Raw genomic sequence first — 19,643 nt, forward strand, 5'->3', positions numbered from 1 at the left:
GCATGTATTTTTTTATAAAAGTAGTGTCTGAGATACACTCATGCCGAATTTCAAGTTGATGGGTCCTAAAATAGCGGAGATATACGTCATTCAATTCTCTCGAAGTCGCCAGTTTATTTTTACTCGGACATTTACCGGTCCAGGGCTCACGATGGGATTTTGCCTATGACAACAGCAGTATTGCAAAAATCTCACATCAAACGTATGCTACTTACATCCTTAAATTCCGATAAAATTCCTTAAATACTCTCCTAACTGAACTTTTATTCTGCAGCCATATCAACTTCTGACCAGACCGGCCATTGTGATAGCTAATGTTTAACTCAGTTTCATTGGTTAATATTCCTGATGGTCCAATCAGAATCAGTCTTTCTCGAAGACGTCAAAATGGCTGGCCCTGTCCGAAGTCAATGCGGTTGCAGAATAAAAGTTCTTGTCAGCAGCGATGATTTGTGCATAGGTCTAAACACAGTTTCACTTCCGGTTTGCCAGAGTTACTACATAGGAGAGTTGATTAAAATCAACTTCCAAAATTATATGGTTTATTTTCTTCATATTTTAAGATATAGAAGATTACAATGTATGAGTATTTAATTAAGAGTTTGCAATTCTACGGGACAGAATATACTTTGCTTACAAAGCAGAACTATATTTTGATGGTTACTATTATACTTAATGGTTTACAATATATACTAAAGTGCTTTTACTACAGTGGTTCAATTGTTAAACAATAAGACTATTATTCGAAGTCAACAACTTCACATTTAAGGTGTGAAATCGTTACCTGAGAATGTGGCTAATAAATTAATCTGTTGGACACGCTAAACTGGTATTGTTATGAACAGAATAATTTATAATATATTATAATTAAAAGATTTTAGTCAAAGGAAATTTTGTTCTTCGGATAAGAAGTTATGAAATACGACTACATTATGCAATGCAGTCGATCGCCATAGAAATCATCAAAGTACTGCAAGTGTCGACATATTTTTTATTTCTTTGAAAGGCCATGATAGTTCACTTGACTTGCATACTATAATATAGCGACATATCTGCCTCACAATATATATATGCGCTTCTCAAAGTTACACTCAAGTGAGATAGATGTGCGTTATTGGGAATTTTATTTATTGCTAATTGGATGAAAATTGATTAAAAAAAAATTTAATTGAGGTTGTAATGCAACTTAATAACTTGGTTAGCTACAGCCAGTGGAATACTAATTTTAGGTGAACAATGAATAGCCAATATATTAAGATACAAGATAAATAGTTTCCAGAACTATAATACTATGCATGTGTACATGAAGGTTGCACCATCATTTGTGTGGCTGTAGGTGAGGAGGTGTATCGATGTACATACAATGTATGACTGCATATACGGATTCCGGACCCTGGCTACAGACGATACCCGTTGAAAGTCTTTTAATACATCTATGCGCAGTTTGATCCAGAAACTGACCAGTTTCATAACTTCTTCGAATTTCTCTAACACGGGCTGTTTAATTCCTTTTATTCAATTTAATGAGTCAACCCACTGACATTAAAATAAGGATTTTGCATATTATTGCATCGTCCAGAGAAGTAATATTTATTTCTTTAAATAAGGTTATTTAATTCACGTTACATAGCGGTGTCTCTTTGAAACAGCACCATCTGGTGTAAAATTCAGATGCTCGCTTTTGCATATTTTCTCCTGCTGATCTTTTTTGTAAGCTGAGTATTATTTTGAATGTTCAAGTCTACTCATATCATTAAAAAATAGCAGACGACACACACTTCCTCATAGAAAAGTTCAGAGAGGCCATCAGTTTTGACTAATTACTTAATTTTGTCAACGTGCAACAATTTCAAACTTGTAGTCTTCAAAAATTTAGAAAGATTTAAAAAAAGAAGATATCCTAGAGAAAAGGCTACGTGTTTTGTAGGCGGGTTCGGTTTAAAGAAATACAATTCCTAACAAGAATCATGAGTACATATTATTTAAAACAATGCTTGCTACCCTTTGAAAATTTAATTCGCCATTAAGCATCTCATTTTTTAAAGAATTTTTGAAACGATTACACAAACTGTACTCGACAAATTGTTTTCCTTAAACATTTTTTTCCTTTCGTTTTCAAAGCACGTTTTATATACAGGCTTTCAATCACAACACGTTTTTATTACAAACGCAGAACTGAAAGTTTAGTCGTTTTATTTTCAACTCGCAGCAACAACGAAAGACCTACTCGTGGCTTTGCCACGAGCTCTGCTCTAGTTAATATGACCTTTCTGCACTGAAAGTGCAAATTGCACATAACTCGCTTTTCCCTTAATAATTTTTTAATCGGAATGAACCATGGCATTAGATACAAACTTTTATTATTTAGAATTACTAACATAAAAATAATCATAAAGAAAAAGTTTGCAATTTCTTCACTTAATTGATGTTTTGACCTTTTTGCACTGATAAATTGCTTTTTTATCCATTAACGATTCAACATGCAAAAACATTATTCAAAAGTCTCAAATTTTAATAGACTTGTCAAAAATATCTTACAAATTCAGAAAATAAACCCAAAAGTATGGGTCTGTGATGTAAATTTTAAGAAATAGCATGAAATAAGCTTATTTAAGACGAAAATTGGAGTTTCATTTTTTCTAGACTATTTTGAAATATTAGTGAAATGTGCCAATATATGTATATATTGTTAAAATATGTTATCTGAAACCACATTAAGATAACCCAACGTAGAAACTAGCTGGATATTTGGTCTGCACTAAAAATAAGGAAGCTAAAATTACAGTTCTCTAAAACAACTGATTTATGAAAAATGTTAATGTTCTATTTATAAACCTTCCGCCACAAAATATAGTCCCTTACTAGACAGTGAAAATATATAATATTTTTCCTTAACTACTTTATAAATATAGTTTATTTTGCATTGTAAAATTGGAATTTACAAGTAGAATTAATATATGACACAGTATTTCCAGACTAGAGGTGACGCAAAATGGCTACCAAAACCAGAGGTTGAACCTCTTTAAGGGGGCCGACTTTAGTTTTCATTGCGCATGTTTTTACGCATTCTAGTATAATAGAGTGGATTGATATTCTTATGAAATTTTTATTTTTGTGTTTTTTTTACGATTTTTTCGTTGTGCGGTAGGGGAGCATTGGCATTGTGATTTTATGACGTAATGTTAAAATGAAGCTTTGTAGGAATAGGTTATAAGAAATAACACAAAAGGAAAAGAAAGTGTTCACCGTTGAAATTTTATACACAGATTTTTTCTATCCTCGGGGACATGCTCCAAATATATACCAAAATTTGGTGCATTTTTATATTTTGAGATGGTCCCAACTAAAACAAGAATTTAGAATTTAGTATATTTTACATATAAGGTAGGAAATGGTATTACCAATCATATATAACAATTTGACAAAAAAGCTATCGTAGTATTTTTTGTATCTGCTTCGAAGTGCGGAAAATACAGTTTCCTATATATTCCTATAGTAAATGTACCTCTATTTTGAGATGGTCCCTAAAAGAACCAGACGGTCGATTTTCTTGAAACTTTAAAAAGTATCTAGAATTGGTTTAAATGACATATGGTTAAAAAGTGAAGAGTTTTGCTATTGTAGTTTTTCCGCAAAAAAAAAAAACCCAACCAAATCGGCCTCCTTAAAAAATAACTTGGACCATTTTGTCAATTGTCATAGCCATCCGCATGAGTTTGGTCCAACTTAGATCAAAGATGTTTTCTTAAATAAAAACAAGAGGCCCAATGGGCCACATCTCTCACCTGAGCAACATTGGCTTTATATGGGCGTTCAAAGGATACTGTGCCATGTGGCCCTTCGGTTGATTAACCAAAAATGAATATCCGAATTGTCACTTATTTTTGCATATACTTAATCTTTGACATATTTACCTTCATGGAATACCATATTTACCGAAAATAAGATCATATGCAATATAAATAACTAAATTTTCAGTTGGTGTTTACGGTTAACTTCCAGTTCCCTTTATTCCCCCCCCCCCCCCCATCACTTTATAAAGCAATTTTTTTACATGAGAGCATAAAGGTACATTTTCTCCCTCCACTACTTGCTACTTATTGTATTTTAAAAAATTCTATATGTGAAAGAAGAAAAGTGTACCTCAATGCACCAGAATGAATGCGCTCAATTCCTCAAATTAAAAACATTGAAAAATTTAATTGGCCTTCTCCATTATAGACGATTGTCATTTACCAGGCATGAATTCATTTCGTATGACCTTTCATATCCTTACTCACTTGATTGAAGAAAATAAACTTAACTGAAAATGTTGTCACATATGCTAAAGAGCTATAATTCAAATTCATGTATTGGCAGGCATGTCACTCTATTGTACCAAGGTCCTTCCATTATTTTCATCTTTATTAAAAAACAACAAATCTGTATTAACAAAGATGATATTCCATTGCAATAATTTTTAAGGACACCGATAATGCTTTTATCCTCATAATAATAATGTGTCAGGACTTTGGAACTGTTTAAAAGGCATTGTTTTCATTTACTTGTGTTAAAAAAACTATCAAAAATTTGTGTAGATTTTATGCAATTCATCGTTGACGAAGGGGCACCAGAAAGTAGTTACAGCATATCATCCTTTTAGCAAGACATTTCTATTGATCAACCAAAATTTGTAAAATCATAAGCAAGATACACAGCTTGGTTTGAGTCATGTTTTTTTTTCACATGAGTTCATTACATTCAACTTAAGAATTTTAAACTTGGTATTTCCTATTCAGCATAGCTGCATTTAAAATATAAACAAATTAAAGGATGACCTCAGCTTTGTGTACAAACATATAGTAGCATTGTGCGCAAAGCTTTGTATCTTGCTTATAACTCGAAGCTTGACTCTCAAGTTAGTAAAATAATAGGAATTTGTAAACAATTAAACCAAGAGAAAACTGCAATAAAACAAAGAGAAAACTCAATTTATTTTTCATCATATATATACTTTAGTTATATATTCTAGCAGCGAGAATAATATCCGTATAGATTGAAATTGCTGAACATCTTAATAGAACACGTTGCATTAATCAACTATTACGTAGAGATAATACCAAATTACACGCACCATCATAATTTGACCCCCCCATGGTGGCCCCACCCTATCCCCTGAAATCATGGTTTGAAAAAACTAGAATGAATCAACACTACCTGAGGATGCTTCCACATAAGTTACAGCTTTTCTGGCCAATTGGTTTTTGAATTTTTAAAAGATTTTTCGCTATGTATTCCTATGTAAAATTCGACCCACCCATTGTGGCCGCATCCTACCCCCGGGATCATGGTTTGAACAAATATGAATCAACACTAACTGAGGATGCTTTTAAACAAGTTACAGCTTTTCTGGCCTACTGGTTTTTGTTGAGAAGATTTTTCTCTATGTATTCCTATGTAAAAAATTCGACCCCCTATTGTGGCCCCACTTACCCCCGGGGATCGTGATTTGAAACAAAATTGAATCTACACTACCTAAAGATGCTTCCACACAAGTTACAGATGATCTGGCTAACTGGTTTTTGAAAAGAAGATTTTAATGATTTTTCTCTATACATTTGTATCTAAAAATTTGATCCCCCATTGGGGCCCCACCGTACCCCTGGGGATCATGGTTTTGACAAGCCTCCATCTACACTACTTGAGGATGCTTCCACACAAGTTACAGCTTTTTTGGCCGATTGATTTTGGAGAAGAATATTTTTAAAGATATTTCTCTGTATATTTCACCTCAGGTAAGCTAACAATTATTTATGTCTCTGCTACATGTACACGCACTTATTATTTCCATCAGCAAATCTAATCCATCAGTCTCCGTTTAGACTGAATAGACGAGAAAATACTTACAACTAGCCTAAAACACATTGCAGTAATCAACTATTGCGCAAAAACCATACCGTATTACTATTAGAATTTGTATTTTAGTTGTTAAAGTACCGTACCTGTAAATGTATCTTACTTTCCGCAAGTGACAGTCAGCTGTCTTACTTTACGATGTCTATATTTGATTGGTACGTAAAAATTACAAAATGCAGGCGATAGTTCCCCTAAGTTACAAACCGTAATTCATGAAAACGAAAAAAAAATCAAAACAAGCTAAAACCATTGTCAAAGGTGAAAATGTCAACGCATTGGAATATTTAATCTCAATTTACTTCAAAAAATCGGCATTAATGTATCTTGCACGTTTCAAATATTCCTTTCGCATGCAAACTGTTCAACAACAACCAAATGCATCTTTGTCAGATTGAACCATTTCTTATACGTTCAAAATGACCGCTTCTTTGTTTCAAAGAAGGTTTTGAGATATGGAATACCGAACCCGAAGTTCAACTGATTGACCCTCATTCTCTCTGTCTTATTATCATTTCCGTAATTTACTCAAATTTGAAACAGAATTAGCCTTTAATTTTTGCAATTTATATTTTCCTTCCCACAAGGATAATTTATGCTAAACTACGTTGAAATTGAGTCAGTAGTTCTTGAGAAGAAGATGCACCCCCCCCCTTTTTCTACAGTTTCGAGATTTTCTCAGCTTTGAATAAAGATGGGTCTTTCTGCAATTTATATTTGCCTTACCATAAGGATGCTTTGTGCCAAATTTGGTTGAAATTGGATAAGCGGTTTTAGAGAAGAAGTTCAAAATGAAAAAAGTTTACAGACGGACAGACGGACGACGGACAAAATGTGATCAGAATAGGTTACTTGAGCTTTCAGCTCACTTGAGCTAAAAACTACTATAATAACTTACGAATATCAACGTAAGTGTTACACTTAGACTCAATATTCAGAAGAATGATAATCATGTTTTATGTTGTTAAAATCGTTAAACCGTATATCCGGTAATTTCCGCGATGATCTAATTTTCGCGATCTCTTTCAAATCGCAAAAAATAAATATGCATAAATAACACCCTGTACTATTTCCTAAAAGAAAGTTTTAAAATTGCAAAATATGACCGGCGCAAATTAAAAATGTTACATATTTTCCCAATTTTTGCAAATTTTGTGACTAGCAAAGCAAAACCCATATTTTCCCAATTTTGGCAAATTCTGTGACTTGCAAAACAAAACCGGATATACTGTATATTACTGTGTGAAAATTGACATATAAAAACTTTTTACAATGATTAAGGCACATCTACTTTCACTCTGTTGACAGGCCTTTCCCTATAGGAGCTTTTTTGTATGACTCTTTTTCTATTCTATTAAAAGAATAGTTGAAATCAAATTGCAAGTATATGACGTTTGTAATGACGCTTATGTATGGATGCCTGTGCCTGTCGAATTTTTTACTTTGTCTCTGAATCGTATGTTTACACATCTGCTGACATGACATTCTAATCGTAACACACTTCTCAAACTTTCTGGAGTTTGGTGCTTAATATGGTTTCACCAACATTTAGGACATTTTTTCCAGTTAGTCCTGGTAAATCTAAACGTGTGCCCATTCCAGACGGTAAGTTCAATGTCTCTGAGTCAGTACTTAACCTATCTTTGGACATGTGCGTAAATATGCCTCTAAAATGCGGTTGCGGACTTCCTTATCATTTTAGTTTGAGATTTTATAATTGCCATATTTCCTAAGGCGTTCACAAAGAAGTTTTGTTAAATGTATTTCTTTTATTCTTGTGTGTTCTCTCTTCCTTTAAGTTTTGTCTATCTCTCTTTCTCTAAAAATTGTTAAAATATGTATCGTATTTGTCATTTTCATGCGGATTTGCAATTGTTATACCTCTTCATGTCCTGTAAACAATTTAACTAATGGGTGTTGTGCATATTCCTCTTCAATTCTAGATCGACGTATTCTTTTGTTGAACAAAGTAACACAGTTGTCATCTGCAGCAACCTCAAAATATGAAATTTTAACCCCTCTCGGTCGAACTAGCTGTACAATGGCCTCTACATTACAGTGTACCATAACGAATTCGGGATCTTTGTGGAAAAGGGAATGAAAAGCACAAATATAGATAAATGGGTGCCAGAAAACATAATGTGCATTTTCAGATGACACATTCATTTGTTTATCAGAATTCTTCATTCTTACATATCTACGTAGTTCCGAATCATTTTCATCAAAAGATGGCTGTTGGATCTCGAAACTCATTTCTTTAACTAGATATGTGTCAAATGGATCAGATCGCTTAAGTTACCTTTCAAACAAATGTACATGATCCATTCATACACGTGTCTTCTGCCTTCTTCTTTTTCAATAGAAGTAAAATGATCACTCATCACCTTTAAGATATCCAAGTTGTGTAAATAATTAGGAATAAGATCATGATATTTTTCCATGACTCTGATTTTAAGAGGCATACCCACAACTTTATCTTTCCCCTTTAGTAGCATATCAGATGTTAATCTTTTGCATGTACACTCGCTTTTTGTACATACTGTTTTAATTTTTTCAAAAAAGTTTCCGTAACCAGCATCTACTCGCCCATCACAAGTGTCCAAATAGATTTTATGATGAAACAAACTCGTAGATTGATCGTCAACTTCCTCTAATCCTTGACGGTATTTCCTATAAAGATCTGATCTCATTCCAATTATTAATTTAACATTGGTGGTCGATTTCAGTGTGCTTATCAAAGATAGACACGCCATTTTAACCTTTCCTACTGAACAAAGGTCATCATTCAACATCCCAAACCAGCCGTAAATATATAATACTGTTTTTTCTTCTAAATTAGTTGGTATATCCGTGTATCGACATTCCTTCGAATATGTAAATGTTTTTAAGATAAGACGGGATGTACAATGAATGGAATTTCCATAGTTTCCAACAACAACTATTGATCTCACTTCTATGTTCAATAGCTTATTAAATCCAATGGATATATGATTTTCTTTCACGATTTCTTTTGACATTTCATCTGCAACTAAATTAAATTAAAATAAATTACATATATTTTTCGTATCAATTTGCTTCACTCCTATGTTCAAATACAATCTGTAATAACAATTTTTAAAAAAAATTTAATGACAAAAGCAGCACAAATGAATTCAAGTGCACACAACTTGCACACAACAATGTAACAGGTTGTGTGCTTTTAAAGAATGAAAATATTATGTATAAGTCAATTGTTTTTTACATATACTACATGTATAACTCATTTACAAATGTGCTTTTACACTTTGAAAAAGTGTGTGTGTGTGTGTGTGGGGGGGGGTTGTTATTTATAATAGTATATACCTACTAAGTCTAATAAATATAATAATACGTCATAATGATAAGTCGAATATTTTTTCCAGTGCCTCTCAAACTCTGAGTATCTATATTTTAAAGCAAAATATATTTCTCTACAGATACATATATTCTGCCTTCTTTTTTTTTAATTTTTAAGTAATATGAAAATTCAATTTTGCAATTGTTTTGTATATTTACTTGCAAATATGTATTGCTTTATCATAAGAATTAAAGTTGTCCGAGTATCGCACTACGTCATAATATGGATTTTACAATATTGGTTCGACTTTTACATAGCGTTTTAGATACCCGGTATTGATTTTGCTTTACATCGTTGTTGTAAACAATGGCAACAATAAGCAATTAAAACGGTAATATATGTATTCTATGCGATAGAAATGAGATTAATGTTGAGACACTCTATTCTGTTGAAGTAAAATGATTGCCGCTACCATAAAGCGTACTTACTTACAACAACTTGCGCAAAGTTATTGATGAGATATGGCTTAAATAAATGTTTATACTCTAATTTGTATGTCCATTTAAAATTTATCCAGAATTGGTAATTATTTTTTAGGAAAAATGGACATCTGGCAAATTTCATCATTGTCAATAATTTTCACAAGGGGGTACACATGTTTGAGAGGTGATGATAAACAAACTAGCATGTAAACATACATTTTTGTCTTTTGTATATGTATTGCTAGAATGTATATCTATCATTTAAAGCTAAGCTTTTAATGATTGAGCCCATTTAGTGCCGAATGTAGGACTACCACAACAAATTATGTACTTTATACAAATTCCACTCTTTATATATTCCCAAAAGAATGAACTGTTTGTCATATGTCACTCGCTTTCAAATTTCCTTTGCAACCACGCCTTACATAGTTCCCAAAGTTTTTTAAAACAGTGGTATGATCAGCATACAAATAAAAGTTCAATAGTCTTATTAGCTCTTTTACAAAAGGAGCACACTTGGGATTCTTTAACTTTGATCTTATTAAGATAATCATTGTTGGTAATATCCTATGTAAAATTTGAAATTGTAGCCATAGAAGTTTTGACTCTTTCTTTGTTTAATAAGAAAGTTCAAACATTTTGTTCCAGTCTTTATTGTTAAAATAAATTCTCTTTCTATCCATTTATAATAAAAGGTAGTTGGCTCTTTTTTTCCCTTATTAAGTTTGCTATATAACCTTTTTTATTTGTAAAGAAGAGATATCCATATGACTGGGTATACCCGGGCCAGATTTACCCAATTTAAAATTTAATAAAAAGATCAGGCTAATTGTATTCGGTGCGTCGACGCACTCGCGCAACATATTTTATTTGTAAAATAAATTATCGATTATATGATTTTTTTTCATCGGGCACAATGTTCACTCTGCCAGAATGAGTGCATGATATCACGAAAGAGTCTTTGATCAACGATGGTAGTTGGTGCACAAAAGAATAAGTAATCTTGATATCAATGAGTTTGATTTAAATGAAACACTTGGTGTCTTTTTCAATAGTAAACTATAAGTAACCTCGAGTATTTACCAAGGATGATATATGAAAGAGAGAACCCGAACGAAAACGTTTTTGATACTATGAATTTAGTTTCAAGTTTATTTGATGAGTAGAATACAGTTTAAAGTTTTTGTCATCAAACTTCATGTTATTTTCGTACAATACTATACACCACTAGAAATGAGCTTAAAATTCCTTTGTTTGTCTTTTCTTTTCTCGAAAGAATTTGGGGGGGGGGGGGGGTGGCAAAGGCGCTAGTTTACATTCAAAATATTTATTTTTAATTCAATATTAATGAGATAATACTCTGGACGTACTCTAATAATTACTATCTTTTTATTTAAAGAAATATTTCAAAGTTAGACACTTGTGTCTAAACCACCATCTACGAGAACTTGATCGTACCCTGGATCGATAAGTATTCATTTATTATGTAATTAGGATACGGGTGTCTAGAGGAAATTGTAATTACATTTTTGTTATCCTGCGAATAGATGTATGGTAGAACCTTGCATTTTTTTTTTACATGTCAAAAAGTTCTCAGTTGATAAATAACAATACGTCGGGAATGGGTGCTGGAGAAATTGAAGTAATTTAAAACGCCTGTAGAAGCCATTAGACTTTTTGTCATAAATCTTAGAAATATAAAAAAAATTCAGCAGTATAATTCCTTTTCTATGAATGTAGAATTACAAATTGGATGGCCCCATACCCTGGTTCTTTATGTTTAGGCCTGTTGGGCTATTGGCTCAACAAGTCCAAATTTCCAGATACAACCCTGGTTAATAAATACGGACAGTATGTGTTTGTGAAACACTGACTAGGCGCTGTATTGGATTTTGTCTTACAAGAGTAGACAAGACATCAGGGACAATGTCATAGAATTAAAAGTATCGTTAGGTGATACCCAAACGAAATAAAACCAAAGTTCAAAAAGTTAAAAACAAATCCAAGGTCAGATCATGAATTACAACTGAAGTACAAATCAAAGATTCAAAGAAACCTAACTATTTGTGACTATTAAAAAAGAATAAATATACGATTAATGAAAGTACTATGGCCAACTGTTAAAAAGTTATGTTCAGGTATATGTTACTGTTTGGCAAGGCAATTACAATCGGGGTCGATATATCTCGACATAAATGTAAGCGATAATGCTTTAAAATAAAGAAAAAAAATTCGATGTTCTTTGAGTGTTTTACTACGGTGAGATTTTACTTGGAATAAAACGGATGAGATGGACGCGAGGGCGCGTCAACGCGCTGGATACAATTTGCCAAAAAATGACCTTTTCAGATTTTTTGTTGTTGCAAAAACCAATTTATGAAGTGTTGATGCTTTATGTTACGCGAGTACCTACCAGCGACTCCACAGTTTTGTGTCAAACTTTGAAAATATGAAATTTTAAGCATCGATCTTCGTTATTATTTCAGACAGTTCACAACAGAGAATTTTTTTTTAATTACTGAGGGATGTTTATTGTGATTTTACGCAGATATTAGGATGGCAGAGGTAGTTTCACACGAAATACCCGGTCAACATTTTGAAATAAGTAAATATTCAGATGAGGTTCGTGTTTATTTAATATGTATACGTTGCTATAATATTAATTGCATTCATTGATGGGTAGTCCAAATGTTCATTCTATATGAAACGTTCGTACTGTTAATACCTTTAATAAAATTTGGAATAAAATGGCGAAACTGTGGCCAAACTTTTCACATTCAGATTTGTGCTTTAAAAGAGGGTGGGTTTGAACACAGATGTCACTTTAAACGGAAGGTGATTACCCACTCCCACCATCATGAAATGAGGATTATTTGCATGAGAAGACACATAGGACTTGAGGCTGGTGCGGAACCTTTGAAAAGATGACACAGGCCTTAACGGTCATTGAGTACCATATAAAGTGCATATTCAGACCTTTCGGGGAATCTCATACATGTATATACATCCTGGAGTCAAAATATGGTAATGGTAATGAAGTAATAAACACCCTCCCCTATCTGAAATCTTGTACCAAGGAGAATAAAATCTATAGTTTTTATATTAACTTTAAGATAATAAGAGTGCTTGACCGAGTATTGTAAAGGGGATCGAAGACTCAAATAATAAGAAATTATTCTCTCATAATTTTTGCTTTTAAATGTTTTCATTAATGAAATATCTTGAAATGAGTTTATGCTATTTTTACACTTTGTTACCATAAGAACTAAAGATTCTTACTATTAAGGAATCATTTAAATTCGTGGGAGCAAATTTTTGTGGAATGTGGATTTTTTCCTTATTCGTGGGGATGTATTTTCATGAATGCCTCGATTTTCGGTTTCAGATAACCTTTTCTAAATTTGTTATCGTTGAGGATGTAAATTCGTAGGGGAGGCCTCTCACGAAAACCCCAAAAATTGAGCCACCATAAATTTAATGATACAGATCAAAGAAGATTTTTAAACATTTATGACCCCCCCCCCCCCCCATCTCAGCCGGAACTCTGCCGTAAGTGTCAGGAAATGTGCAATTTAAGAAGATTCATGGTCTTTCTAAATACTTGGCAAGTTTATATTCAGTGCGCGTAAAAGTAAACAACATTTTTAAATAGTATATACAATTTAATTATATGATTATTTTGGCCCTACCCGGCAGTAAGAACCCTAACCCTTGGGGTCATAAAATTTACAATTTTTGTAGAGTGCTAAATCTTTTTAAATATACAGTCATTTTCTATTCATTGCAAGTAAAAGTAAAGACGACGATTTGTAAACATTATATTATAAACATTAACGCTATATGGCAATTTTGGCTCTACCCTGCAGTAAGAACCCTTAGCTCTAGGGACATGAAATGTTAAACTTTTTAAAGGGCTTTATGGTCTTTCTAAATTTGCAGTCATTTTATAGTGCCAGCAAAACTAAAGAATTTTTTTAAAAAATACTATATACCTCAACACTATACGCCCATTTTGACCCTATCCAGCAGAAAGAACCATGAAAGAACTATATATGATAAGAGTTAAATTTGGGCCCATTAATTAGCCATTTTTAAAGTGTATGTGGTACAACAAAATATTATGTTATATTTTAGAAGAGTTGATGAAAAATATATTTTTCACCTATTTTATTTATTTATTTGCATTTACTGGCAGTATATGACGTCAGAAGTGACGCTAATTCTATAATTCAATCAAAATCAGCCAAAAAATTGTTCTTACCTTTTTATGAATGGGAAATATTGAGCGCATGCTTGAACACGGAAATTTTTTTGTCACTTATTAGCCTTGTCTAGATATATCTCTGATTAAAATAGTTTGTTTGTTCAAGCATGCGCTCTATGTTTCCTGAAAGAAAAACTGCTTGAAAACAAGCTGTTTATGCAAAAATGGCGGAAAAAGGTTGTCTTTATGATGTCATATTTCAAAATTGTGGGCAGTTGAATCAAAATGAACATTATGTTAAAACATCACATATATATCTGTACAAGGAAAACAAAGAATTAGAGTAAAATGACGATGCATATGTTCATTTTAGGGGCCATTTTAGACCCATATTATATATAGTCCTTTACAATTTTGGTAAAAGGCGTCCTAATCTACATGTACATAAGTGTGAATTTAGAATTTTTTCAAATGTGCAGAAGTAGGGAAGAATTTTGAAAAATGGTCAAATAGTGGCAATTTGACCCTGCCACGAAGGCCTCTAAGGGACGAGAGTCATTTAATTTACGATGTATGTTCCTCTTACCCCAAAGTTGCGTCATGCCACATTTGAAAAGAATTGGCTGGTTCGTTAAAATGTTTGTTAATTCCTTGTAACCTGAGTGATTAGGGTGACTAAAAAGGACAATTTTCCAAATTAATTTAGCGTTATATGTAAGTTGTACATGTTTATTCTGAAATATCTGAAAATTTTCATGAGTTAGGACCATGTGTCAATTGTATGTTAAAAATGAGATAAAAAATAAATTCACTTTCTGTTTGACATTTCCTTTATCAAAAAAGTACCTGCAGCTACCTATTTCCTTTATTTATTTGATTAATTATTGATTTAGTAACAGAACTGACGACACCATTGCTTCAATTATGGCACAAAAATACAATCAATATTATAACCTTACGCATAAGACGACATTGATGTGGTACATGATAACAGACTTGTGTAAGTGGAACATTTTTTTTAACGCAAGCGTCTTTAACAAAAACCTTCCTATTAGTAAATAAGACATCAATCTAACTTATGCTTTTAAAAATGGAAGGTTTATACATTATCGTTATCCTTCTGTTGTTTTGAATTATGAAATCGTCTAATTATATAAGTTTTGATTTAGTGACCTGAAATTAACTCCTGTAGTTCTGAAGGTTCGTTCTGGGCATCTGGATCTATAAAATTTGAATTGAAACCCAAATGAATGACAAAGGAAATTATTATAACAAAAGTTACATAGATAGCAATAACAGTCATAATTAATCGGTATGAAATTCAGCAACTCTAGTAATGCGTGCATTGTTATAAAAACATATTGGTAGAGAAAAACTCACTCAAAAGTTTCCTCCACACACATCCTAAAACAGCTATAATAATTGCGAGTATGATAAAACCACTGAGGATACCGAAGATTAACAGAAAAGAGATTTCGTCATTTTTTTCGTAGTCTCCATCTCTGTCAAATTTAAATATAAGATTTTACATATTTTTGAAAATTGTTAGAATATAGTTTTAATTATAAAAAAAATATAATACAATGATAAGGTACATACGCTCTGTCTTGTAGATTGTTACCAAAACAGCGTGGGTCTGAGGAAACAAGTAAAATAAAGCTACTAAAAATAAAATACAATCAACAAAGAGCAATACCGTACATCGTACTTTTATAAACAACATAACTTACATTTGTAAACCTCATTAGAAAAGTAAGGACGGTTTGGACAAGTTGGTATAGACATGTTACATGGCTTCCAATCGATGTACCACTCGTTCGTGAATATTGGACAATAACCTGTTATAAATGAATTTAATAACGCAAGTTCTTTGGATTACATAAGAATTGAAATAATCAAAAGAAAGAAAGAGTAATGTATTACAATCTACTTCAAACCAAGAACTGTATCAATAAATATCAATAGAGTTATCTTTTTAGGACGATGAATTTATCTTGTGCATGCCTATATGTACAAAGTTTTAGTCTGCTAAATAATGCTACCAACATATACCTTTTTTTATTAAAGATTGCTCAACACATTTCTCCCACTTCCAACCCTTGTAATCAACCAAACAATGGTACACGTTTTGTCCTATACAGTCAGACTGTTTTTCTTTGGCCTCCCATTCCTCTTTAGTGATTGGGCAGAAGATTCCCTCTTGTTTCATGGTCTGCCATTCACGATAAGATAAGATATATATACAAGAGGTTTTCAAAATATTTATGTAGATGACTACTGTGATATTTCACATACATGTACATGTATACAAACGGATATTTGTGTTATTTATTGTAATTTGATGTAACTATCGGGTATATTTCAATTTGAAACGTAATTAAAAAAATAATTATTTATTTTTATTTTTTTGGGGGGGGGGGATTTGGTTCTTTTAAACTCAGACTTTTGGCCGTTTATTGAAAAAGTACGTTACATTTTGTCAGGCGCAGTTCCTATTTAACCACTGCACGGCTTTTTAAGCAAATTGTGTAGGCTATAAAAAGATTGTTTTACCTCGTACTAGAATGTATCGACGTCATTAGATAAATCGCGTCACATGATTGCCTTATAAATGTCTTTACACGGCAAGCGTCAAAATTTATACGGCAATATGGCAGACGTAACGTTATTTGAGGTGATTGTTTACACAAACGTTCAACCATACCTTTAATTCTTAAGACCAAAAATATTTAGAGTGACCCCCCCCCCCTTTGCCCGTGACGTGATATTACGATCCAACAATGGATTCCAGGTTTGCACAGACGACTGACGAAGAAGGTAAAAAATTGGAGATTTAAGCTATGAATTTAATTGTTATATATCATCTTTTGTTAACACTTATTAGGTTTGTTACTGACTGTTTACAGAAATGTATTGGGTCGGTAAAGTCCATAGAAGGCGAGGCGGAGTAATAATGTATAGAAGTGCATATATTCAGGAAATTCCGTTTCCGTGAGATTGCCGGCTATTTTTAACATAGAGGTCTTGCCAGTATTGAAAAAGTGCATAAACAAATTGTCAGCGCCAATCCTGTCAAACTCCAGGGCTGCGTTTTACAAAAGAACTTACGACTTACGGCCAAATTAATGGATGTTTATTAATCACAAACTAATTAATATTTTATTGTACATTGTAATAGTTGTAAAATATAATTATGGAAACCAAAATAGGTGTGAATAAATGGTTTGATATAAATTTTATTCATCAAAGACCGTTCCATGAGACTGAAAATATTTACGACTCTGTCGTACGTTCTTTTGTAAATCTGAGAGCTGATTATTTTAGAGATTCATGGAACATTGAAAGTATATAGAACCCAATATATAGAAATGCCAGGAAATCACGATTTCTTTATTTTTCTACAATTGTTGGTCTTTTTAAAATTAGAATTGTGTTTTTGTTAAGTAAGATGGATCATCATGACCATTTTAGACCATATTAATTTTCTTGAGATGAGAAGTTTTTTTTTTAAAGATACAGAAAAATATTTGAATTTTAAACCTTAAATATTTGCATCTTCTAAATGATTAGGTTTATGGTTAAATATAATATTAAACTTTAAGGGTGGATCTGATGGAAAATTTGTTGACCAGTCTCTATAATGATAAAAGTAAAATTGTGCATATTTGCAGGAGGTTTTGATGTAGTGATGTTTTCGGAAGTAACCCCCTATATTAAATTATTTAATACTTCTCATGCCATTCATTATGTTTAATTGTCACTTTTTCTTTCATTAGTAATACAATCAATAAGAATTTCTTAGCGGAAGCATTTAGAGTCAAGGGCAATCAAGCCATTTTAACAAAACTCGATTTTAATTAAGAGCACTAACTTCAAATTTGTGAATAACATCATTTTACTTAGAATTCGACAAATGGGATGCATTGTTGCGTTTTAGAACATATTTAAATTTTACTTATTTTTATATGTACAAGCCAGCAGGAGAATGATCAAAACATTTTGTTACGAAACGAAACCGAAAGTAGATTAATTGAATATTCAAAGTTCGATATAATTGGATTTTTGACAAAATGTTTTGAATTAAATAATATCATGATTTTTGACAGCATTAATAACTTATCCCATGAATATAAAGTTATGATGTATTTTTGGAATCAATTTTACGCCATTAAAGAAGTGGTACGAGGAAGAAATAAAAAGTGCAAAAAACAAAAACAAAAACAAAACAAAACAAAACAAAACAAAACAAAACAAAAACTATACTATGAAGCTATATTTTGAAAAGACAATACTTACTGACTTGCTATATAGTTACTGATTTTCAATTCTTAACCTTAGCTAAATAAAACGCAAGTGTAGCTCAATGAATCTGAGAATTGAAACTGCAGGAACAAATAACATGTGTTTATTAATCTATGGAAGCCAGCTTGGGTATCTTTAATTGCAAAGGTTGTTATCAAAAAATGTACATGTATAGTGCATGTATATAAAAATTATGGACTCGATTTTTTTTTGCTTTAATACCGGTTCATTGGGAAAAAAATGACTCTTTCTTTTTTAGATAGTATAAAGATTGTATCGGACTGAATTTTGTCATTCGGTACTTATTTTTTTCTTTATCAGTTTTTATTAATTTATGATTGACGAGAATGACTTTTAAAAATCCGGAATTGGAACCATGATAATTAGAAAGCTATTTTTACTCGATGGATGTCAAGTAACGGAAGCGGGTCCACTTTTTCTGTTTTTTCAATTTGCATTAGTAATCGAAATCAAAAGAATTTCTTGAATTGTACAAAACAATCTGTACAAAGATGCCGGATATAGCTAGAACTGTACACAAGTCATCATAGGAACATGTAGATTCTGTAGAGGGAAAGGAGGTTAAGAATTTCTTTTTATTTATCGATCTCATTAAAACCCCCACATTGTAAAAGTAATATGGAAATATACATTCAATAAACACAAGAGTTTATCTTTCACGTATGTGATTCCTCCTTCCCCATTCAAACTCGGTGGTTTAAAAAGGTTTCTTTTCTATGATATAGATTTGATTTATTTTTTATAGTGTAAAGATTCATAATAAGTCCATTTAGTTAAGGATCACATAAGACATTGCATCAGCAAAACAATTGTGATTGTATAAACTAGTTCAGCTGTTAATTCGCATGCATCTAAATGTGTGTGTGTGGGGGGGGGGGGGGGGTAACTGAACTGTAATTAAAATCAATAGAAAGTGAAAAGAAAAAACGCTACTGAAAAAATATGTTGCAAATAGATGTGTAAGAACATTTTAAACATTAGGAAGGGAAGGGAAACCACCAATATATATGGAGTAAACTTTAAAAAATACTTTAAAGTATGGCACATTGGTCTACTGTACAAGCTTGAAAAATCTGGCGTTCGAGGAGAATTACTCGAATGGTTTAGAAATTACTTACATGATAGAAAACAGTATGTCGTAATCATTGGTAGCAAATCAAACATTGGCCATATTAAGGCTGGGGTACCCCAAGGTAGCATACTTGGTCCTTTACTTTTTCTTATATATATAAATGACTTGGTCACCAATATCAAATGTATGGTCAAATTATTTGCTGACGATACATCTCTTTATATTGTTGTTGATAATGATGATACTTCAGCATGTTTATTAAATACAGACCTTGAAAAAATACATGAATGGTCAAAACAGTGGCTTCTGTCTTTTAACCCAACCAAAACGGAATGTCTAACCATATCTAATAAA

The 19,643-nt window shown here is 32.2% G+C and overlaps 1 pseudogene; it reads right to left on the bottom strand.

Annotated features, from left to right (window-relative positions):
• Positions 1 to 4,949: 4,949 nt before the first annotated feature.
• LOC128189555 (uncharacterized) lies at positions 4,950 to 18,287 on the bottom strand (annotated as a pseudogene).
• Positions 18,288 to 19,643: the final 1,356 nt, after the last annotated feature.

The sequence above is a fragment of the Crassostrea angulata genome, chromosome 6 (assembly GCF_025612915.1).
Source record: "Crassostrea angulata isolate pt1a10 chromosome 6, ASM2561291v2, whole genome shotgun sequence".
Taxonomy (NCBI): Eukaryota; Metazoa; Mollusca; class Bivalvia; order Ostreida; family Ostreidae; genus Magallana; species Magallana angulata.